Genomic DNA, 25,893 nt, shown 5'->3' on the forward strand with positions numbered 1-25,893 from the left:
CATTTTGGTCTAGAAACTATCTTATTTCTTCCTTGATTTCTTCTGTAGCCAATTGTTTAGTTTGCACAGTATTGTTTGGCTTGCATAATTTTTGTGAGTTTTGTCATTCATTTCTAACTTCAATCCACTGTGATTTTATAATATATGTGGTATAATTTTAATTCTTTTACATTTACTTACCCTTGCTTTCTTGGCTAGTATGTGGTCTATTTTGGAGAAAGTTCCATGTGCTACTCAAAAGAATGTGAATTCTATTGTTATTGGATAGAACACTATAGGTGTATATGAAATCCATTTCTTATTTTTCCATCAACTTTGATAGAAATTTTTGCAGGATACATCAACCTAGGTTGGAAATTTTTTCCTTTTAGGGCTTGAAACACTTAGCTCCAACTTTTCCCAACTATCAAAGTTTGTGTTGAAGGACCTGCTATAATTCTAGTGTGCTTTCCTTTATGAATAATCCATTGCTCTTTTTTTTTTTTTTTTTTTTCTTTTCTGACATAGTATCTTGCTATGCGGTTCAGACTGGCCTTTGGCTCACTTGTAGCCCAAGCTGGTCTGGAACTTGTCACAGTCCGCCTGCCTCAGCCTCCTAAATGCTGGGATTACAGGCGTGAGCCACCACACCTGGTGATCCATTGCTCTTATCTAAAAGCTTTTAAGGCTGTTGTGCTGGATTTCTTGAATTCACCTGACTCTGATGGGTAGGCGAGAAATTATTTTCTGATTGTAACTCTTTGAGGCTCTATATACCTCACTTATCTGTATTTTAAATTATTTCCCCTTATTTGGGAAACAGGATTCTTGTGGTCACTTGTCCTGTCTGTTTTCACTAATTCCCATTAATTTTAGATTAACCTTATTTTTCTTTTTTTTTTTTTTTTCTGGTGCTGAGAATTGAACTCAGGACCTTGTACTTGCCAGGCAGGCGCTTAAGCTGCTGAGCTATATCCCTGGCCTAGATCTTCTTTGATTGATCTAGTAGCTTTTGGATATGTTTTTCATGTTCTCTTGTAGTTTTTAAATATCTCTCATGAACTGGTCACTGACAGCAGCCCTGTCTTCCAGTTCTGACACTGTCCTTATATTGGTGCATGGCTTCTGCCTTCCATTCATTTAATTAAATTTTTAATCCCCTGAATTTCTATTTGGTACCTTTTTATGGACTCTCATTCTTTTCTACGCTGGTCGGTCATGTTTTGGATTATTTTGTTTAGCTTCATTGAGATTTAAAAAGTGTCTTACGTAGACTCACTGATTGCTTTATTTGGCCTAATATCTGTTTACTTACCTCTTCTGTGAGCTTAGCAAATGTCTTCCCTGATATCATTGCACATGATCCAAGTGTGTGGAGTGTGTGGCTTTTGGTTTCCTCCCCTTCAATGCCCTGTGGATCAACTATGGATGAGTTGGAAGCTTTCAGAAACATTTTTGCTGGCTTGTCCTCTCATGCTCCTACTCTGTTGGTGTATTTCTCAAGGCTTGTGCATTGATGATAGTGGAAAGATTTATTTCTGCTATGGAAACCTCTTCAGTTAATGTCTACTTTTCAGTGGAGTCTTTGGGCATAACCACTGACCTCTGCCTCTGTCCTAGGATCCAACCACCTGCACTTCATTGAGATAGAAGGCTGCAGTTCCCAGTTTCCCAGAAACAGGCCACAGTGTTGTTAATGACCTCAAGGCAATCCAGATATTAGCATCCTGAGAAAATCAATTAATATCAACAGCTGTGTCATCTTGGCTATAATAATAAAATCAACACAATTATAGCATCAAATACAAACAATATTGACAAACCCTACGGACCAATAAAGTGCCATTCTTAACCATAGAAAAGAGACCTATAATATAGTATGAATACTAAGACAAAGCAAATATTGGCCTACACCAAATATTTACCAAATAGAACACCTGTACCTCTGTGAACAGCAGAGTAGTATTCAACAGCAGTAGTGTAATGTTCAATAGCTATCTACAGATTCGTGAAACTTAATAGTTACAGTGGTCAAGGTAAAGGGAGTAGAGAACTGGTTACTGTAAAAAAGTACAATTTTTAAAAAGCAATACGATATGAGAAAGAGGAGAGAAAAGTGAGATGGGTCTTCATCAGGAGCAAAAGGAAATTGTGATAACAGTCACAGGGAAAGAATGAAGAAGAAAAGGAGGAAAAGGTAAACAGAACAAAAACAGGAAATGAAAAGAAGAGAAGAAAGAACAAAACTGAAAAGGAAAAAGAGAAAATAAACTAAACGAGAGGAAAGGGCTCAACCTCCAAAAAAATCTGACATAGGAAAGATAAAAGTAATACAAAATAGAAAAATAAAAAAAGAGACTGTGTTAAGGAAAAAAATTGCTTGCTATTGAATAAATAGTTTCTCTTCAAAATCTGCAGTCTTGGGATCCAGAGACAGTCAGGTCTTTCTCCACTTAGGTTTATTTTATTTTATTTTTTGAGGCAGGTTCTCACTATGTAGTCCAGGCTGGCCTCAAACTTGCAGCGATCCTTCTGCCTCATCCTCCTGAGTGCTGGTGTGCACCACTGCACTTGGCCTCCACTTAGTTTTTAAGATCTATGTGGGTTTTTTTTTTTTTTTTTTTTTGTCTTTTTTCATTTTTATCGGTACCGGGGATCGAACTCACGACCGCCTGCTTGCAAGGCAGGTGCTTATGTCACTGAGCTAAATCCCCAGCCCCTGATCTGAGGTGCCGTAGCTGTATCCAAAGCCCTCTGTCCACCCTGCCCCTGACCATGGTTTCTGTTCAAGCCAAGGCATGCCCTTACTCCCATTGGTAGATGGGCAGTGGGACCACCCACTGGTTCCCCTGGGCATAGGCTGTGGGGCAGGGATATGACTGGGCCATTGAACTTAATGACCATAGTCACGGGGTCTAGACACTCCTTTCTTTCCCAGGCATTGCCACCTCCAGGATCAGGGTAGTTTGATATTCCTTCCCTCTGATAACCCATGCTATGGAGAAACACAGTGTAGAGGCAGCTTGGAGCTGGGGGGTGACGGTGACCTTGCATTAGGGCACTCTGTACATGTAGTGAGCTGCTGGTCCGTGTGTGCAGGGAAGATATGCTTGCTCTCACATGCATATACGTGCACTTTGAATGTGGGGTTATGTCACATTAGATCTTCATTAAGTTTGTTCAGATTGTTCCAGCTTTGGTTGCTGGAACTCTTTCAGCTGAGCCCTGTGTCCCTTTACCACACAGACCATCATCGAAGCAGGCATTTGCTTTGTTCTCTTTTGCTAGCACTTCCTAATTTTCAGGCACTTTGAGATGCTTCAGGCATATCCTGTGTGTCTCCTGCCTCTGTCCTTCAGCCACTTATTTTGCCAAGGAGCCCTGATTCCTTTGACTGGGAATAGTACTGGAAACCAGGACCTGGATGATGGAGTGCTCAGAATACACAGTGACCAAGCTCCCCACGATTCTTACACACCCCACAGCTGGAAGCCCTGCTGAAGCATCCCTGGATGGTCCAGCTTGGAGAGGCACGAATGTCCCATCTGGAGGTTTAAGGTTACTCTCTGAGACTCTGGAGTCTTCCTTGGGCCTTCAAAAATTTCATGATTTTATTTGTTCTTCCTGAGGATCATCACTGCTTGAAATATGGTGTTTGGTGAGAAGAGGAAGGAACAAAAGTTTTTGCCTTTATTTGCTTTTTTCATTATTTTACAGTGCTAGATTTCCTACCCTGAGACTTCTTCAGCATGCTAGGCAAGCCCTGTGCCACACAACTCCACCCTCAGCCCTCATTTGATTGTGATTTGAATCACATGAATGTATTACCTGCTCAGAAACTAGAACAGAATTTTAAATCAAAATAATGAGCAACAATAAACTGAGAGTGACTCAGAGAATGAACACTCAGCAATATAAGATAAACATTGTTTATTTGGGTATTTCAGCTGCAGGGCAGGTTCAACAACCTTCCACTGTCAAGAGGCAGATGGTCGGATTTTCAGCTTCACAGCCACAAGCTCTTCCAGTGACTCAAGCCTGCTTCGAGAGCAGGCTCACAGCCAGAGACAGCGCAGATCTGTGTGTGCATGCTCAGGACCTAGTCGCACAACTTACAGAAGCAGAAAGTCTATGAATGAACAAGTTCAGCAAGGCAAACAAGTTCCTTGTATCTGGGAAGAAACTTCTCCAGTCTAAGTGATGCTTTGGGACCCGCACCTCTCTGCTTTTTAGGGATGTTCAGGAAGGTTCTGCAGACAAGAGTTTGTTCACTATTGTATGATTTGTTGGGACTTTATTTGTCTCCTTGATGTGGACAACTTTTACTCTAGATTAAGTCTGAGGTAACATGTAAGACTCATCCTCTTTGTTATCTGAACTGTAACTGGTAACCCAGAAAGGAACTCTCCATGGTATGCTAGGAGATGATGCATTCATGGATTCCAACTAAATGTGCACAGCAGTAGTGGTCAGAAGTGGTGGCTGCAAACAGCAGAAACTGAGTTTGACCATGAGAAATAAAATAGGATATGTCAACAGTCTGTCTGGGGGGCAGAAAAGTGATACAGGGCCAGGCATTCATGGGGCAGACTACACAAAGGAACAGACTGGGCCAGTGTCTGTAGGGATGCATACAACACTCCCCATTCTGTTCCTGGGTGCCCTGCATTGGAGTTAGATCACTGGGGACCACTCTCCTGGACAGAGTGTGGAGCCACAGGATGCCCGTGTTGCCGCACAGATGGAGAAAGAGAGAGAATGTAGACGCTTCCATTTTCATGCTCTGGGATGCTACCACTCCCCTGAAGAGCTCATAAGCACATTACCCCAAAGCAAGACCAGGTTGCAGAGAGGAAGAGGATAGTGTCAATGTTCACTGTAATACTCATGGAGATTTGCAACTCCCCACCCACTGGAATGTCATAGGGTGCCTGCATGGTACGCTATCCTGCTTGATGAAGGCTAAACTATAGGTCACGTCCCATGGGCCAGAAAGTCTTCCCTGATCAAATGTCCACTTTCTCATTTCCCCTCAAGTCACTGTTTGGATTTCTGGGTGACTTTCTCACCTGGCATCAGGCAACCTCTGGAACTCAAACAGGGTGATGTATTCTGGGATCACTGAGATTAATTTAGTGGATCACAATTTCAATTTTTGAATAAAAATTTCTAAATGAGAAAGAAAAGATCAGTGAGCCCTGTACTCAGTAAGGGAAGGTGGTGTTTTTGTCTTCAATGTGTGTATCCATTTTGGTTCATGATGCAAAATGGATTCACACTGTTGGATGTGATCCCAACACGGCACTCACAAGGATAGCTCATGACTTATTTCTGTGCACTTGGATCCATTCCTTAATCTCTCTGGGCTGCAGGATGCTCATGTGAAAAGCAAAACTAATAAGGCCTGTTTTGTTTCAGCTTGTCATACTAATGAAGCAATATGATGTTTACACGGGTGTGTCTTATTTACTTCACTAGTATGTTCTCAAAGGTGCATATTTATAAGGCCTGTCTTGGAAAGTGAAACTATCTAGCTTGCTGATGCACTGTGGGGAGATCACATGGCTTAGCAGCAGTTCACTATGTGCTGGTTATAGTGCTTGTTTATCCCTGCAGATGGGAGGCAGAGAGGTTTTTTTGGCTTCATTTTGGGGCTTACAGTCTCTGGAGAGTCATTTAGTTGCTTTGTACAAAAGATAAGGCTGGTAACCAGCTGAACAGTTCTGATTCCTGGCGCTGGCTATACAGTGGGTGTTGTGTTTTCTTCTCAAAATCACACACACACACACACACACACACACACACACACACACACACACATACACACACACACACACATATCATGGGTCATGGGTGATCATCCTTGGTGGAACTTAGTGGAAATGCTTGTGTCAGCCCCATTGCCTTAGAATCTGGAATTGGAGGTGAAAGCTCCTGTCAGCTCTCCTGGCCACAGGAAGGACAAAAAAAGCCAGCAAAGGAAGGACAGGGTGGAATTCTGGCTTCACTCTCTTTTAGTTCCTTGATTTTGTCACCAGTTTTAGAGATCACCATAGCTATCAGTTTCTCAATACCATTCCTCTGAGCAAAGACTACCCAGCATTCCAGAGCTGTGCATCTGTGGCAACCCAAGTTGTTTTGGGAGAACTTTAGAGGAGACTATTGTCTAAGGCAAACCAGTTGAACTTTGACTCCTGCTCTTGGGTCTGTACATAGGTCTGATAGGCAACCTGGGACTTCAGATGTCAAACTCTGCACTCAGCACGGAGCGGTGGCTATGTTCTAAGCATGTATCCTAGGAGGGGCCAGGACCTTTGCTTCCCAGAGTACCCATCACCGCACCTTTCCTTCCTTTGGCCACACCGTGCAGCTCCTAACTTTTAGTTTTCTGGTACAATAGAGAAGCAGAAGAAAAGAGAAAGTGGAAGTGACCATTTATTTGAGGATGCGGAGAAGGGAGAAGCCCACAACCCATGTGGATTTGGCTTTCTCCTTCGCTGGATACGAGGGGCAGAAGGTTATATGACCTCTGATGGGAAGTGGTGCATGGGGCAGGCATTGATGACATGTGAGGAACTGATTGGAATTCTCTTCCAGGAGAGAAAGAAACGGTTTGGGCCAAAGGGGAAGAAGGAGGAAGTGGCTGTCTGGGTAAACATTCCCACTTTGGCCTTCTGCCATGTAAGAGAGAAACCATAACAGTACAATAATTTATACTAGTGCAACAACCTTTCACTAACCTTCCAGCTTCTTTATCTTGTGATCATCCCTAGTGCTTCCCTTCCGGTCTCCATGGTTAGCTGCCTCCAGAACAAGCTTTAGCTGCCTCCAGAACAAACTTTCTCCTTTGCATTTCAGGGCTTGGGGTGCTGCACTGCGCAAGACCAGCCCAGTTTGATAGTAAGAGAGCAGAGAGCATGAGCCAGGCGATGTGACTCAACCAGCCCTGGCTGGATGCTTTTGTCACTGAGATGTAAAGAGAGACCACAGGAAGTTATTGCTGTAGGAAAGCAAGGTGGTGCAAGTCAGCAACCACCTGGGTGCCGACTGCCCTTCTGGGTTATGTTTCTGGCCCTCAGGCTTTTGCTGGAGAGAGCAGAGCTGCCTGTCAACACCAGTCGGCTTATAGCTTAAGCCTTGAGCAGCCTGAGCTCAGTGTCACCACTGGGTTGATTCATTTATCAGCAACTCACTGCTTGCTAACCAGGGCAGGGAGAATTAAATCCTCCAATGATGCCCTAAAGGATCACTTAACTCAGTACATGAAATGGACTGTGCCATTTGTAAATGGCATTTGTAAATGCCATGTACTATGGCATTTACAAATTAATTTTAATAAAGCTCCTTTATTATCAGACCTGAATCTACTGTGTAATGGTTAGGATATTTGGATGGAGGAGCCAATTTGAACAAAATGAGACCTCCTCAATGAAGATATCACACCATGTCATGGTGTCCACAAACGAGTGAGGCCTCCCAGCAGGGTCTAGAGCACAGCAGGAAATCCTGGCACTGCTAGCCATCCTGCCTCTGTCCCTGTCTGTGTCTGTGTGTCTGTCTGTTTGGCAGCTCCTTTCTTTGACCCCACAGACCTGATTCCCAGTAGGTGGTGGAAAGTGGCTTCCCTCTGTGTGATTCTGGAGTTTCTCTTTTTCCAGGGAAATAGATTATGGGACTTAAACACTGGATTCTAAAGGGGGCTCAGTGGCTCAGTTTGATGTACCTGCCCTGCCCTGATCTGACTACTTTTAGTGTTATCAGCTTCTCTTTTCAATAATGCTAGTAGTATGAATAATCCTAATTGTGTGTGTGTTTGTGTGTGTGCGTGGGTGCTGGAGGATGCAGTGTAGAGGTGGGAACAAAAGTGTTGTGTGGTTTAGGTGAGGGAATTACAGGGAAAGGAACTGAGCTGATGACGTGATTGTGGCCAATATTATCTGAATATTTGACATGTCTCTTTACAAATTCACTTGTCCAAGTGAATGCACTTCCACATGGATACTCAAAGAATTAAAAGCATCTTCAACTAATGGATCTGGGAAAACTGAACATACACATTTATTGACTCAAATCAAAAATCAACTCAAAAAGGGTCAGGCCTTAAGGTGAGACCTGAAACTTTGAAAATATAGAAGAAAGCAAAGGAGAAATTCTGAAAGATATTGGTATGCACAATAATTGCCTGAGCAGGATTCTAGTAACTTAGGATTCAAGAGCAAGAATAAATCAAAAAGCTTTGGTGCAGCAAAGAAAACAAGAGTAATGAGACAACTCTTGAAATGAATGGGAGAAAATCTTTGCCATCTATTTATCAGACAGGACTAGTATACAGACTATACAAAAAACTCAAAAAGTTAAAGCCAGAAGAACAAATTATTCAATCAATAAATGAGCAAATGAGCTGAACAGATACTTGTGAAAAGATAAAGTACAAATATCCAATAAATACGAGAAAAATGCTTGCCATAGCTCTAGCCATCAGAGAAATGCAAATCAAAAATTGAGATTCAATCTCACTCCACTAAGAATGGCCATTATGTAGACAGTCAAACAGGTGGGAGGGAATGTAAATTAATATAGTCATTCTGGAAATCAGTTTGAAGAGTCCTCAAACAACTACAAGTAAAACCTGGAATAGTGGTGCACACCTGTAATCTCAGCATTTGAAAGCTGAGGCAGGAGAATCACTATGAGCTCAAAGCCAACCTAGGCTAAATGAGTTGAAGGCCAGCCTGCACTATAAAGGGAAATGCTGTCTGAGAAACTACAAAATAAAAATATAAAAACAAAATCTAAAAGAAGAGCTACCATATGATCTGGCTGTGCCACTTGCTGGTATGTACCCAAGGAACCAGAGCAGCATACTGTAGGGAAGCCTCAATACCCTCATTTACTGTGGGTCTACTCATAATACCCTTGGTATTGAATCAGCCTCGATGCCCAGCAACAGATGAATGCATATAGACTATGTAGCATATACACACAGTGAAAAATTATTCAACTACAAGGAAGAATGAAGTCATGTCATTTGCAGGCAAACAAATGAAATTGGAGATCATCATGGTAAGTGTAATAAGTCAAATGTGGACAAGTATCACCTGTTTTCTCTAATATGTGGAAACTAGAAAGAAAAAAGACTACATGAAAGTAGAGGGGAGACTACCAAAAAAGGGGAACAGGACGATCGGAGGGGAGAAGAGAGGGCAATGAGGAGAATAGATACAACCAAAGTCTATTACTGCCTGTAGGAGAATATCCTATGAAACTGTTGTTTTACAAAATTAATATGTACTAATAATTATAATAAGAAATTAAAAGCAGAGCCTGGAAAAGATATTTGCACATCCACATGCAGAGCAGCACTGGTGACTACTGTGGGAAGCAACTCCAGTTTCCATCGGTGCATGAATGGGTAAACAGAATACACACCCTAGAAATTACCCAGCCTTAAACAGGATGGGAACCCTAATGCATGCTGTGACTTGGGTGAACCTGGGGAAATCATGCTAAGTGAGACAAGCCAGTCATCAGGGGACAATACGGTATAATTCAACTTATATGAGTCACCTAAAGTAGTGAAATGCACAGAAAGAAAATCAGATTGTGGTGGCCAGAAACCAGAGGAGGAGAAGGGGGACATTGTGGAGAGTTGTGGACATGATTGGTAGTGACCGTCACAGAAAGGGGAATGGACTTGATGATAGTGAATGATGCCCTTAAAAATGGCGCCTGCTCTTTGTCTCATTTGGGACTCTGTATGGTTCCCCTACCTGCTCTCCTTAGATTACTCTTTGATGGAATAACCAGAAATATGTCCACTCATTACGATGCTGGCCTCTCACTCAGTTCAGTTCTGGTGGTGTTTCTGCTGCAGCTTGATTTCTTAGTTCTTCCTGGACACAGCTCAACCTTGATCTTGGAGCTCAACACTTAGGCCCCGTGTGGCCACTTGAGCTGTGGCTCATCTCTGAGGGCACAGATCTCTGCCTGAGAGTTCCCTCTAGGTCTGCAACCCACATCCCGTGGGCTGTAGTCATTCCCCACAGCAATTACAGAGAAAAAGAAAACAAAAAACAAACAAAACAAATTTTAAATGCAAGAACAACAAAAACACCACCAAAAACATAAGATAGAACCCCCTTAAGAGCCTCCCTCAGACAGACTAGAGGTTTAATTCTGACTCTATTATTTACATGCTTTACAAGTTACAGGATGTTTTCTAGATCACTGGTGGGGAACCTATGGCACAAGTGTTGTTTTTCTTGTAAGACAAAAGATGTTAATGTATGAGTTGTGTTTTCTAAACTGAAACCTCAGTGTTCAAGTTTCATTGCTTCAGGTTGCAGTTTGGGCCCTGGTCTCTAAAAGGTCCACCATCACTGGTCTAGACCTTACCTCCTTCATTTATAAAATGGGGCTTTGGGGAGGTGGTTCTGAAGATTAACTGAGACTTCTGGGTATTTTTCCTTTCCGGTCTTATTTGTAGAACAGGCCACTCATAATATCATAGGGTAAAGATCTCAACAGTGATGTCCATGTTACCAATGGAAACAAAACCACCACAAGTCAGTAATGACACTGCTTCAGAGGCTGGAGATCTAGGCAGAAAAGAGGCTTCTTGGCCAATTTCAGGTTGAGTGGCTCCTAGTCTGTGACACTGTGTGGTTCTTTGTTATCCTAAGGGAGTCAGACATCTGCTTCCAAAAAACAAACCTCAAAACACTCAAAGCATTCATGAATCTTCCGGCATCCAGGAATTTGCAGAGTTCTGGGATGAGTCCAAGAATGAGTATAAAAAACGAAAGTGTTGGGGCTGGAGATTTAGCTCAGTGGTGTAAGTGCCTGCCTGGTAAGCACAAGGTCATGACGTCGATCTCAGTATCAGAAAAAAAAAAAAGTGTTTAAAAATCACCTGTGTTTGATCTGCTTATTATTAGGGATGACTTGACTCATTTTGGCTCATTAAATTCAGGTTTTTTGACAGGGATGTAGAAGACTTGGCAGCCTGATGGAGAATGACAAGAACGAACAGATTGGACGGTAGGACCCCATAATGCACAAAGATAGCTGGAGGAAATGGGCTGAGGCTGATCACAGACATTTAGATCGATCACAAACATTTCTATGCATTCCTCATCTGCCCTGGCCGCATCCTCAGGGTCTCCCTGCCAACTGTCTCACAGTTGCCCACAGTCCCTAAACAGAGTCCCTTTCATACACCCTCATGTAGCAGACTCCCTTGCAAGCTCTCTGTTAACACATGGATCCTTCACAGATACCCTTTCATGTGTCCCTTGACACAGATGTCCAGACAGACTTCCACACTGTGTGTGTGTGTGTGCGCGCGTGTGTGTGCACAGCACCCTGGCCTGGCCGCACCAACTCAGCCAGCTACTCTTCCTGTTTCTCCATGTCAACCCTTTCAACAAATATTTACTGATGTGCCAGGCACTGCTGTGCCTGTGGGAGAAACAGAAGGGAACAAACATGCTCTGTTCTCACAAGGAGCTCAGGGCTGCTGGGGAAGGGGTTGAGCACAGAAGGCAAACCCATAAATTTCTAGTGGAGACATGCAGGTGAGGGCAAGGTGAGCAACAGGGACAAGAGATGGGAGCACTGGGAAAAGAAGGTCACCTTCACCTGCAGAGGAGAGGAGATGTAACAGTGGGTACCCATGTGGCACAGCAAGACTTTGATGTACCAGAGGATAAGACAGTGGCGATGCAGTGGAAGAGGACAGATAATAAAAATCCTTCTGTGCCATGACAAGTAATTTGGAATTTATTCAATATTCAGTGGTGCTTTTAGTGGTAACAGAAAATGTCAATTCTGGAGGCTTACCAAATAAGGAAAGTATGTTTCCTCATATAATGAAAGCTCAGAGTAATGGAACACTATGCTCATTGGTCATCAAAGATCTAGTGTTCCCTCTTCCATCCTATTCAGAGTGATCATTCTTCTCATGATTACAATATGATTGCAGTGGGCCCAGCACTGCACCCTCACTTAACTCCTCCAGAAGTAAAAATCATTCTATCTCTTATTGTGCCACCTTTTGAGGTCTAGGAATCCTTTCTTTAAAATTTAATAATTCTTTCCCAAAATCTGCCTGATGCTAGCAATCTTTCTTCCCCTTAAGGTCCCGTGTCACTTGCTAATAGAGTAGATTTGACTGGCTTAGCTAATCAACAAAATTGGACAAAATCTCAGTTCCATCAACAAAGATGGTGCCCATCGCCATACAGTGCAGGACCAAAGGGTTTGAGGTGGGTGGGGATAGAATGGAATTGAGTTTGCACTGTAGAAAGACTGACAGATGTGTTCACAGGATGAAAAGAGAAGAGAGTGGAGCAGGAGAACAAGTTTGCAACAAGAAAAGAAAGCCTCCTGTTGAGCAGAGGCAGTCTGCAGTGAAGGGATACATACAGGGAACACGTGGGTCCCATTCAAGGCAGAGAAGGAATGGAAGTTAGATTTCGTGACCAAAGTGTCCTGGTACCTAAAGGGTCCTCCCACTTGCCTCTGCCAGATTCACACAGGGGCCTGGTGAAGCCACTCTGGAGTGCCCAAAGGTGGAGCTTTACAAACCCTTCAACCCGTGAGCGAGAGACCCCTATTTGTCTTCTGGGGCAGCAGCCCATGGCCCAGCATCTGACTCATTCCAGCTCTGACTCCTTCCTCCCCAGCTCAGCAGCATCTCTTCCTTTAGAACCTTTTCCTGTGTGTGTGTGAGTGGGTGCGGGGCACTGGATGAACTACATCCCCAGCCCCTGCTCCTTTTCAGTCTCCTTTCCTGGGTCCTCTCCATCTCCCTGATCCTCAGGCCTGTGCTTGCTCATGGTGAACCTCATCTACTCACTCCTGAAGTCTGATCCCTGCCCAGGTACACAAATTCCCTCCACCTAGTCTTGCCAGGTATGTAGGCCACCAAGAGTTCAAAAGGACCAAGTTCAAATTCTAGCACTCTGAATTCCACATTTGCTTTCCTGAAGCTGTTTTGCCTGAGAATATACCCAGGGGGAGGTGTGAATTCACCAGTCCTTTCTGGATCTGAACAACAAATGAGTGGAAAAACATCAGTCAAGACTACAAAGAGCTGCATGCAGCAGTGCGTGCCTGTAATCCCAGCACTCAGAGAAGCCAAGACAGAAGGAGAAGGTCTTGATTACTTTTCTCTCATTGCTGAGATAAAAGACCTGATGCTCAAAATTAGGGGAGGAAAGATTTATTTCTCGCAGTTTTTGGAGGTTTCAGTTCACACTCTGCTGGCTCTATGGCAGGGTGGCATGGCACAGGGGAAGCAGTTTATGGTGGCTGCAAACAGCAAGTACAAAAAGGAAAAGGAAAGCACACCTTTTTCCCTCCTTTATGTTGTATACCAGCTCTACCCCTGGGCGGGTGTGGTATTGGTACTGCTAATCCCAGCACTAGACAACGAACCACTCACAAATGCTAGATTCAGCTGCCACCATGACTGCATGAGACTTGTGGCCAATGACATAAATGATGACATTCCACTTCTGGCCCCCCAAGTCTCATGCACATCCGTTATACAAAAGATATTTAGTCCATCTCCAAGAGTTGCCACAGTCCTAACAGTTTCAGCATTGCTGAAAGTCCAAGTCCCAAGTGTCCTACAAGATGGAAGGCAACCTCTTAGCTGTACACCCCTGTACAAATGAAAACAAAGTTAAGTGCTTCCAACATGCAAAGGTACAAGATAAACATTACCATTCCAAAAGTTACAAACAGGAGGGTACAAAGGATTGGGGGGAAAAAAGCAAGTCCAAGATGCAGCATGGCAAACATTAAGTCCTGGTGTTCCATGTACAACATCCAAAGCAATCTGTTTGCAAACTCCAGAAGGCTTGAGTGACTCCACCCCCTGACCCTTTCAGGAATTTTAACTCCCACAGCTTCTCTCTCTCTCTTCATTCTGCTCAATTCTTGCAGGTTTCCTTGGGTGATCCACTTTCCTGGCTTTTCCAAACTTTTGGAGTCTCCACTGTACCTTTCACTTCACACTTGCAGATTCACATGTTGCCCTCAGAGGTGCACTTCCTGACTTCCCAGGTCCTCTGAAGTTGGGGTGGAAGCTGCCTTAATGTCAGAACTTGCACATTCTCCTTGCACTTAAAATCAGCACCACATGGATGCTGCCAAGGTCTACTGCTAGTGGAGCAGTAGCTAGGCTTCCCTCTCTCTTGGCTATATAGGAGTCCCATGTCTGTATTGCTGAGCTCTCTGAACCTGAATGTGAAGTATAGCTTCTCTATGCCAACTCCATTTTGGAATCTGGTGTGGTGGCTATCATTTTGGAATCTCCTGTGGCCTCCATTGTCACTTTGGAATGTGGAGCTCTGCAGCTTTCTCCTCTGAGCAAACTCTTTCATTTTTGCAGTTTTGAGGCTGCAAAAGGTGGAGACCAACTGTTCCTGGGATTCCCCTGGCCATCATTTTCTATTTCTTTGTTCCTTCTCAGCAATAAAGCTCTCAGTTCTATCTTTATAGTCCACAGCTTCCTGGCCAAACTCACATTTTGAATCATCCTGATGGGCTCTTTGCTCTTTATTCTCAACATAAATCTGGCTAAAACCCCCCAACAATAGCCTTGCCACCACCTCAACATTTGACTGCCTTGAAATTTCTTTTGCCAGATTAATCAGTCTGCTGCCCTTAATCTCAGTATCAGACAAATTATCTGGACATAAGCAAAATGCAGACAAACTTTTTGCCAAGCCATAACACACATCATGTGGAATCCAACAACCAGCACAGTCCTTCTTCCCAGCAGAAACCTCCAGATCCTAGTCTTTACTGGAAGGCTTTCTATTAGCATTCTGGTCTCCTGAGCTCTGACCAGAATCTCCCCTACAGAACAGCCTCAGCTGTTCCACCTTTATGCATTCAGGTGACATCTCTGAAACTTTCCAAACTCTTCCTACAAGCCATTCCCAAAGGCTCTAGAACTATGTGACCAGGTTTAGTCACAGCAATGACCCTACTTCTGACACCAAATTCTGTCTTAGTTACTTTTCTCTCTCATTGTTGAGACAAAATACCTGACACCAAAGTTAGGGAAGGGAAGGTTTATTTTTTACAGATTGGAGGTTTCAGTCCATACTCAGTTGACTCCAAGTGGCAGGGTAACATAGAAGGGCACCATAAACAGAAATTAGGAACAAGAAGAGAGAAAGATATGCCTTCTTCTTGCTGTTACACTGTATACTAACTCCAACCCAGGTGAGTGTAGCACTCACACCACCAATCCCAAGCTCTAGACAATGAACCAATCCAAATGCTAGATTCAGTGGCATCCATAATTGCATGAGAATGGGAGGGGGCCATCTGACATATAAACCATAACAGTGTGGCAGAGAAGTAAGGGCAGAAAAAGAAAAAAAGGTAAAAGGCCTTTATTGAGAGCATGAGAGGGCTACAGTAGAGTGCAAGATCCCTTCAAAGCAGACAAAGAAGCAGCAGGGTTTTGTTTGGTTTGACAGGTGGTGGAGTTTGAGGGGACAGGCAGAATGATATATTGGCTGCTGACTGGTGGCATGTTGCCATGCACACAAACAGTGGGAAGTTTGATTTTGGGCTTGGAAGAAGAATGCAGAAGTCAGTATTGAGGGAACACACCATTGCACCAGGGTACATTACAAGACCAGGGTACAGTGTCTTGGGCAGGCACTGCACTGACCCTGGCAGAGCTTCACACAGGCAGAACCCATCATTCCCATCTTTTGGTTGTTAGGGGGCGACAACTCTCTTAGAGTAGTTCCTGCTGAATGAGGGCCTCATGATAGGGGCTGGTGTGGTTTTCAGGATGATGGTTGATGTCCACATAAGGGCGTCAACCAAGACAAGAAGCTCTCTGAGGGACCTTATCTTGGCTTGAAGAAATTTCCAAAAAAGTTTAAAGGCACAGGGTGCTATGAGTCACAAAAAAGAATGATAATGAAGGGATCTAAAAATGTGGAGGATGGTGGGAGCCCAGGAGTTTCAGGGCCACCAAGAAGACCAGGCAGAGGAGCTGTCAACCCTTTTTTGTATGCTGGCAACAGGTATTGAAGTGCTTTTTTTTACCTCATTTTTATATACCTGACTGATTTATGAAGTAGAAGCATTTTTTCTAGCATTAGCAAAGGTGCCAGTGTTTTCAGCTCAGTGATTTTGGAGGACTATGGCAGCTAGTGAGTTGAAATGATCTTGGAGGAGATCTCCAGACTGTGATACACTGTAAATATTTGTCTTTAGTTTAAAGGACAACTGGATGTAAAAGCAAGTTGCTGTCTTCTTACCTCTGGCATCCACACCAACATCCAAGAAGAGACCTATACCCAGTGGAATTGGAGCAAGTGGTGCTGCCCTGTGAGACATTTGGTGATGTGTGAGTGAGGATGGAGATAGTAAAGTCCTTATAACTTGAGCTCTAGTGTGAAGTGTGACTTGTGGTGCTACAACTGCCAGGGTGCAGAAGCCCTGCCATGTTGATGGGAGACAGGTGAATACTTCCGGTCTACACACAAAGAACTGTCCATAGAGAGGGCAAATGGGAGCTGATGTGTCTGAAATAGGATTGAGACGTGTGCAAGGGTCAGAGGTCCCACCCTGGAAGCAGACTTGGAAGGATTAGGGTGATAAATACAAGAAAGGTTTCTTGTCCATAATTGTCCTGGTGCTAGATACGGAGGACCCACAGTGTTGGCTTTGGGACAGTTTGGAGTGAGGAGGTGTTTACAGTGACAGCACAGGCCATGTATAGGTCTTGCTGAGAGGGCAGGCAGAGCCAGCGATTGGAAAGGTCTGCAGTGCCACATGTCTGAGCAGTGGTTTTTAGGAACTAGAAGTGTGATTAAGGATCTAGGGTATGGTGAGTGAGATCAGAGTGTGACAAGAAGGTGAAGAGGAAGGTAGGAGATCAAGAAAGAGAGAGAGAGATATCAAATACTAGGAAGTAATCTTTTGTTCAGATTAAGAAATATCTTTATGTTAGTAGAAGTAGTACAGGTCTAGAATCCCCATGTTTAGCTCTTTGGAAGAAGCAGAAAAGTTTTTGGGATAAGAAGGGTGCAATGGTGAAAAAAAATCCCTTAAATTATGAGCTACATTGCAGGACGTGTTTACCTGACTGTAATTATCATGGTTTGTCCAAAACCCAGCCCCTAGTTGTAACCCTATTGACTCACAGCCCCCGTAGGGGCAATGAAAGGAAGCCACACCATAGCAAGGTGGATAGTAGGAGTTTTCTGGGCACAAATAGAACGATGGACCCCCGACTCTGCATAGGCCGTTGCCATTAGTGTCTATGATAGACTATAGACAGCACCAAGTCCAGCTTTTTGGGCCGCAATGGTGTGGTGGTGATTGGCTAATTCCCCTTGTTTTGTGAGATAAAAATGGTAAATTAGAGGTAGGGAGTCTGTGATAGTATTTTGTGACATAGTGAGTGGAATGAGGCAAAGGGACCTCATGATGGACTTTGTATGGGTGTTTGACAAAACAGTTGAGGGTGGAGAGTGTCAGGACCGTTACCTCATAGAGAAATATAAAAGCAACTTTTATGTGGGGTTTGGAAGTCTTCTGGGAGGATACCCCAGAAAACAACTAATAGGAGATAGAGGATCAGAAACCAGAAGTGATGGCAATACACTCATAGGCTTAGAAGTTTTCTTGGGGTTTTTGGTGAGGCAGAGATGAGTGGGAGAAAGAGATGTGATGACCACTTTGAGGGTGAGTGTTTGGAGTTACCTGTGTGGATTGTTAGGGCACTATTTGGCCTGGGTGATATGGAACCAGGAAGAAAGGCTGGTGACTTTGATCACAGGTAGTGTCATGAGAAGGACCAAAGGTTGTTGTCCTGTGGGCTTAGAAGATTTGAGATCCATTAGGTTCCTAGGAGTTATGGGAGGTTTTGGGATTTGATCATCTATTGGTTGTGGGGCACATACATCACTGTGCTGTCATAAAAAATGTCTAGGTAAGGAAAGGATCAGGATGTAATCTGTGAAGAGGGCAGGTAGGGGGATTTTTTGTTTGTTTTGCTTTGTTTTGTTTGTGATATTGGGGATCAAACTCACAACCTTGCACTTGCCAGGCAGGCACCTATACTGCTGAGCTAAATCCCCAGCTGAGGGAAGGTTTTGTGAGATAACTAAGTTGTGGAGCTAGAAAGGTCTACCCTACATGAACTCAAACAGAAAAGTGGGTGCCCAAGGAAGTGCCCTAAATCGAGTTGCGGCCATGAGAAAGAGTTGGGGCCAGCGTAGATGTAGCTCATATGACTTTGTGAGATATATCTTTAATAAGCCATTTTTCTTCTTGACTTTTCCTGAGGACTTTAGGTGGTCTGTAGTCTGTAAGTGCCAAGTAATATTCAGACTCAAGGATATTTGTTGAGTAATCTAAGAAATGAAAGCCTGGCCATTGTTTGATTGCATAGCTTGAGGTAGTCAAATCTAGAAATGATCTCTTGTACAAGAATCTTGGAAACTGTCTGCAGTCTCTCAGGCTGTGGAAAAAGCCTCTATTCATCTTGAGAAAGTACAGGCAAAGATGAGGCAATAGCTAAACATTTTGTGTTTAGGCATGTGTGAGAAGTCTACCTGCCAGTCTTACCTAGAGTGTGTCCACGAAGTTGGTGAGTTGGAAAAGAAGGGGAAGTAGGTGCCCCTGAGGAGGAGTTTTAGTGCAAGGTGACTGTTGTGAGTCCCCTGATGTATGATACTTTTTGAAGAGGGATGAGAAAAGACTGGAGTTAGAAGTCTATATAAGTTTGAGTGCCCACAGAAAAGCAGTTGTGTAAATTAGTGATGATGTTTGTGGCCTGATGATCTGGGAGGAGAAACTTTGATCCTTGGACAATCCGCCCCTGAGTGTTTTGATTATAGGTAGGTTTGTGAATGAGTTGTGATTGTGTGGGTGAATATTGAAGTGGGGGCAGGGTGCTATAGTTAATACTTCTAAGGTAAAGAGGCAAGTTCACTGCCACCTGGGAGATCTTCACAAAAAGCAGAATTTATCATCCTCACATGAGCCCTTACATTGGTCAAAGACAGGATCATAAATAACTACAGTGACTCAAAGCGCACATTCAGTATACTTGATTCTGATGTTGCCACCTGCCCTTTATTGAATATCTGTGTTGGTTGAGCTGCCTTCTATGAACCATGTATCAGAGGCTATAGAGAGAGGAATCCTGTGAATGTGAGGAAAGGGGAAAGAGCTCATTTGTAAGACCTTGATGCAATTGTGGTGAGGAGTTTTATCAGTGGGAGGAGACAGGGGATGTAACCTCCTAGGAAAGACCAGATGGAAAAATCTTGGTGAGGGGCCTCTTTGATTTTAGAGGCATTATATTCATGGATTTTTTAACCTTATCTATCATGATACCTGATTGATTAACAAAATAACAGCATTTTTTTCTAGCATGGCACAGGTGCCCCTAACTTATGACATTTGTATATATCTTCGATTATACTTTTCAGTTGAATATTCAAAACCAAGTTAAATTGAGACTTGCACTAATTGAAATTAACCTATTGCTATCTATTAAGTTCAGTGAAGTCTCCTGAGGATTTGCCTTGGAACAATGTATAGAGCCTGTCAGTTCCTGACAGTGTCAGCCATCAGGATGAATCATGGCCATTGCTTGACCAAATTGCTTTTTGTGAAAGCTTGAGAGATTTTTTTTTCTGGTGACTGTTTTTAGGCACACTATATATCATAGATCACACTTTTTTGTGGTCCCATAATCTCCTTGATCAGAAGACCATGGGCTCACATGGTTATGGATGTCACTGTAGGTTTTTTTTTTTTTTAATATCCTTGGCCCTCGTTAACCTCAGAGGGCCTGAGCTAAAAATTGGTTGCCCTCGTAGTTCATCTCTCTTTTTAGTTTTTGATCTTCAAATCTCAGTTATTGAATGTCCAGAAGAAAAGATTGATAGCATTATAGCATAATCAGGTAGTAAGCTTAACATTATTACCTTATCTGAATATCAAGCACCTTAGAACATAAAACAGAACTGTTATTTTTATCAACCACTGATGTCCTAGTATTTAAATTCTTGTTGAATGTCAACAGGTACATATTTTTCATAGAAAATTTGAAATAAAACCATATATAATACTGTACCATGACAATTATGACATTTTGTAATAATTTACATTTTCATTTTGACACAAAGTATCCCTTTCAGTCAGTCATCCTTAGCTAATACATAAAATGCTTTTATCTAACTTATTGACCTTTGGTGAGATGTACCTCACATAGGTTTTGTTCCAGCAGAGGTCAGAAAATAAAACCAAATTTGTCAATCTCTATTTTACATTTTACATTTACATGTGGAAGCATGAATACATTAATATACTGTGAGGCTAATAACAACCTGCCATAGCCCTTTGAAACATTTGTATCAGAGCATCTTTAAGTCAAAAGCCTTGTTGTATTATTTCTTTTGATAGTCATTAATGTGAACATACAACAACAATATATATTTATAACTTTAGTTGGAGTGTCTCCCATTAGGCTATGGAGGTCATTGGGATCTCTGATCAATGCACAAGACCTGGTTAAATGTTACCAGGCATTTTCTTATTCGGAATCCCTATCCAATAACCCCTCTCCTCCCTAAGGGATTTTGTTTAATTATCTTAATAAAGTTTTTAATGACTTATGAAAAACCCAATCATAACATTTAACATTATTTTTGAACAATGAGACCCTCTCAAGCCATGCTACATAACTGACAGTATTCATTCAATTTACACAACCAATTATAGCATCATTTTGACCAGCTGGCAACACAGGTGGAAGCACGCTTTTATGCTTTTAGATGTATAACTCATACTACATTTTGATCCAAAAATGGAAGAGGAAAAAATTAACGACCTCAAATAAAAAACATCTATTTATGAATATGACAAGCAAAGGAACATGTAGACAATCTGTACAGATTGGACATAAAAACATACACAGCTTAACAAACACCTTATAAAATCAGAGTGCACTCAGATGTTCGGTCACCTTGAATTATAACTCTTATAGTTTTTACACTTGTAAGTGTAAGTAGACTAGTTGGAACCTTTTTCTAGGTCAATTAATAGAATATCTCTTGTAGTAAGAAAAAAAAGCAATATAACCTTTTATACCTGTGAAAGCAAGGATAGGTATTAAAGACAGCTGTTAGGAAGTCTTGGAGTTAATCATCAATTGGAGCTCCTTTACATATATCTGAGAGAAGGAGCTTAATCCATGAGAGAGTTGGGACAGGTCAGAAAGAGAAAAGGGACATAAGCACAGGTTAAGCCTTTAGGACCTATCACCTTGCAGAGAGGAAAGAGGTTGGAGTGAGCACCGTGTTAAAGGTGGTTAGGGTAGACATAGCGCCAGTCATGCGTGAAGGAGGGGGACAGCAGGCAGGACAGGGCACAGAATGGTGGCGTTTGGGAGGAGTGAGATTGGGAGGAGGCATGCAGTAAGAATGGCAATGCCAGGGTGGAGGAGGAGCAGGGGGAAAGGGGCTGATGGAGAAGGATGGATGGAGAAGATGGCAACAGGGAAGACAGGAAGTTTCTCAGGGATATGGTGAAGGAGAAGGGACATCACCTACAGGGTCAGTGGGATCTTCAGGTGGGCAGTGGGCAGTGTGGAGTGGTTCAGAATAGCCTGGGCTGCCCCACATGCCTGAACGAGGGAGGGAAATGCCCTGAAGGAAAAAGGCCTGAACAAAAGGACTCTCTACCCACTTGCCATTACAATAGCTGAAATTGTCCAGATAGTGGAGCTGGCATCAATGAAGGGAAACCCTCTGGCCAGAGGTGGGAATTATTGAGACTGTGGTCAAGCCACTTGGCAGTAAAAAAGCAGAGCACTGTGTCATTTTAGGAGGCAGGAAGATGTATTTCCCATGATGGCCAATTTAGATGTGAGCCTGAGGCTACAAAAGCCAGTGACAATCCCTGGAAGAGGTGTTATTCTTCTTAGGGTTGTGTGAGGGAGAGGGAGTTCCCCAACACCTGCACCCCAGTCGCCATCGAGGGAACAGGGGGTAAGTCCCGAAGGTCATGGTCCAGAAGGACATGGGGAAAATCCTAACAAGAGCTCGTGATTTACAAGACAGGAACGCTGCAGTGAAAGGTGGCTCACTTGTGAGAACTGAGGTGGGTCGCTGTTGGATGGAGGCTAGGAATGGCAGAGGCAGAGAGGAGAGACAGAGAAGAGATGGGGCAAGAGAAAGCAGGGAGGTGACTTGTTGACGGGGTAGAGTTCAGACTGGGGGAAGCCTCCAGGAACCACTTACCCTGGCACCAAAAATGATCAAAAATAATACGTTTCCCCTTGGCACAGTGGAGAAGCAAGGGCAGGGAAAGGAAAAAGACCTTTACTGTGGGCACACGAGGGCTGCAGTAGACTGCAAGATCCCCTCCAGGCAAACAAAGAAGCAGCAGGGTTTTATTAGGTTTGACAGGTGGTGGCCTTTGAAGGAGTGGGCAGGATGACACAATCACAGGTGATTAGGGGAATGTTGGTGCATGCACACAGAGCAGGAAGTTTGATTTGGGGCTTGAAGAACAGCAGGGAAGTCAGCATGGAGAGAACACGCTGTTGCTCCAGGTCCATTTCCGTGTTGGACAGGCGACTATGCAGAGGTTGGGAGAGCTTCACACGGGTGGAACCCATCAGTTTTCAAATTTATAGAGACAGGAAAAAATGATGGTTGCTAGGGGCTTGCAGGAAGGGAGGTTGGGGAGTTGATATTTAATGGGAATATTGTGTCTTTTTTTTTTTTTTTTTTTGTCTTTTTCCTTTTTATCGGTACCGGGGATCGAACTCACGACTGCCTGCTTGCAAGGCAGGCGCTTATCCTGCTGAGCTAAATCCCCAGCCCTATCGTGTCATTTTTGCAACCAGGAAAAGAATTGTGGAAATAGATGGTGGTGTGCAGCATTATGCATACTACAGTGCCGGTGAACTGCACACCAAGAATGGTTACAGGGTAAATTTGATGTTATGTGTTTTTTTGTCCCAGTTAAAAACTGGCAAGTCTCACACCCCTAAATTTCTGAGTCTTATTGAGGTCCATTCCTTAAGGAAACAAAAGCCTCAGGGTATTCACTTCTGAGCAAAGTCTGGCGACCTTGAAGCAGAGAGTGCTGGGGAGAAGAGGTGGAAAAAAGGGGTCTAAGTTCATCTCAGAGACTCCTGACACCTGGTGGGCCCCTGTGCAGTGGTCAGAATGGGATGGCGCCAGAGGAGGTGCAGGGGCGCTGACTCAATTTGAGGAACCGAGTCTGGTTTTGATGACAGTGTAGGCAGACTACACTCCACAGAGCACGAAAAAAGGGCTGCACGGTCATGTGGGAAGACTTCCCCAAAGGATCCAGCAAAATGTGCCACTCTGGTTTGATAAAAATACATAGAAGGCATGGTTATGATACAAAAAACTTTTATGAAAATATTTTTATTTGTGAATATTCAATAAAAATAATTATAAATGTCTTGATATCACCTTTTTATTCCATTCCAGAAGCATCAAGAAATTCATTTCATTTCCAATGGCAGAGCCTAGTTTTTTTTGCTTTCATCAAAATTTAAAACATCTAATGGAATTGTCAGCTGATGAATCCTGACCAATAATACCAATAAAAGACCCCTGTGTGATTTTTGCCCCCAAGAGATGAGCTCAGAGCAAATCCTTTTTTTAAACTCCTGAAAAACATTAATAAGGGAAAAATTAATAACAAAATTAATAAGGGAAAAATTAATAACAAAAAATTAATAAGGGAAAACTAATAAGAGATTTGATCAAGGCTGGATCCCTTGCAAAGTCAATATGTAAACATAAGTAGCATTTCTATCAGCAGCAAACAATTACAAAATTTTAAAAAATTTAAATTACATTAAGGAAAAAAACTAGAAAAGGGCTGGGGACATAGCTTAGTGGCAGAAACGCTTGTCTAGTACGTGTAAAGCTCTGGGCTCCATTCCCCACACTGCAAAAGCAAACAAATGCTACTGGAATAATTGAAACTGAATTTCAGCACTGACTTGTATTCACATCACTCACAAATGTCAATTCATGATGGGTCATAGATCTTCCTTGGATGAGAAGACAGACCAGGTCTTTGAAAACATCCTGGAGGAAGTGGAGTTCTTAGAACACAGAAAGTACCATTTCCATTAACTTAATAACAAACCGGCGAATAAAGGCAAAAGATGAACAGAAGCCACACACGGCCTGTAAGAGGCTGCTCATGTCATTAACCCTAATGCCATAAACTGTTGCCCCTATTTACCTGGCAAATTTCAAAACAGTAACATTTCTGGATATTAAGGAAGATTCAGAGCAAGAAGAGCTCTCATACACAGCTGGTCCTCACCCTCTAGCTGTAGGGTCACAAAGGTAACATGTTAACCCCCATCCTCCACTTTGCTTAATTCTTTAATCTGTCCGAGACCCCAGTAAGGAGGAGAAACTGTTACCAATCTTTCACCTCTGATGTAGCTAAGTTGTCCCTTAGGATTATACTGAAATCAGCTGCAGTCCCCGGGGTCTGGAGACACAGATCATAAGCTTGGCCCCGTTTTTGCAGAATCCTTTCCCCCAGCTCCTCCCTACCCCATAGCAGCCAACCTCCACTATTGCTTGTGGCTGCTTCCAGAAGGTCCAGTGCCTTGTGGCTCAACACTACGCTGTTTAGTCTGCCCATGGCTGCTTCTGTGCCCTGTCCATCACTTGATGCCCTCCCCTACCCCATATTCCACCCTGCCCAAAAATGCAAGTGGCACAGAGTGGGTGGCCCATGCTTATAATCACAGCACTCTGGGAGGCTGAGAAAGGAGGATGAAAGAGTCCAAATACATTTTGAAGATACTCTAGAGTCTAGATCCCTCTCCTCGCCAGACTCACAGTATATATTGCCATGTTAAGAGCTCTGACAAAGCCAGAAAAGGTGGCCAACACTTGTAATTCCAGTACTATGGGAGGCTGACACAGGAGGATTATGACTTCAAGCCCATCCTGACCAACTTAGTGACTTAGTGAGAGAAACGAGAAACCCAAGATAAAAAAAATACGAAAGGGCTGGGGCTGTATCCCAGGACAAAGGACCAACCAGGATTTGATTCCCAGTAGCACAACGGATCAATCAGTGCAAACTCTGACACATCCTGCAGTTAGAAAAATTAAATTTAATATCATCACATTATTAAGCATCACCAAATTGGGGGAATGCTATTTCCTTGTATATTCCCCAGTGCTGGGATGCCAACAGCAAGTCACATAAAAAGACAGTGTGCTTTGGAGTCTGATGAAAGGAAAAAGCAGAGGTTCCCCAGGCTCATCGTGCAGGACCTGGCCCAACAGAGCATCCCCATGAGGATGACCCGACTGGGACCTGAGTCTTGCCTTTCTGGGCTCCCCTTCATGGGCACTGGCTTGGGTTTCCTGCCCCAACTCAAGGCCTCTCATGCCTGCCTCAAGCAGTACCAGACACAGTCCTGGCTGAACTGCCCAGAACTATGGAGAACTCAGAACAGGAGCCATACATTCACAGATTCCTGGAAGGCCAGGACCCTGGCCAGATGGGCACCAATCATCCCACAGACCCGCTCCTTTTCCATTTCATTCCCCCAGAGTCCAGGAAGCCACTCTGTGTCTTATGGCAGGGGGTGCAGAGAGAGAAGCAGAGAGACCAAGAGACAGAGAGACACAAAGAGAGATGGAGAGACAAAATCAGAGATAAAAAGAGAGCTCTATTTAGAGAGGTACCTGGCCTCCAGGTACCACCTCAGGCCTAGGTAATGATGCACCTGACGGAGGCCTTGCTTCCGAAAGGGCTGCTCAGACCCTGCCCCTGTGGCCCTTTCCAGTGCCAGGAGGCTCAGTACCAACATGGAACAAAGACCCT

Source organism: Cavia porcellus, unplaced genomic scaffold, assembly GCF_034190915.1.
Source record: "Cavia porcellus strain 051 isolate PalLab524CR breed Dunkin Hartley unplaced genomic scaffold, mCavPor4.1 scaffold_7, whole genome shotgun sequence".
NCBI lineage: Eukaryota > Metazoa > Chordata > Mammalia > Rodentia > Caviidae > Cavia > Cavia porcellus.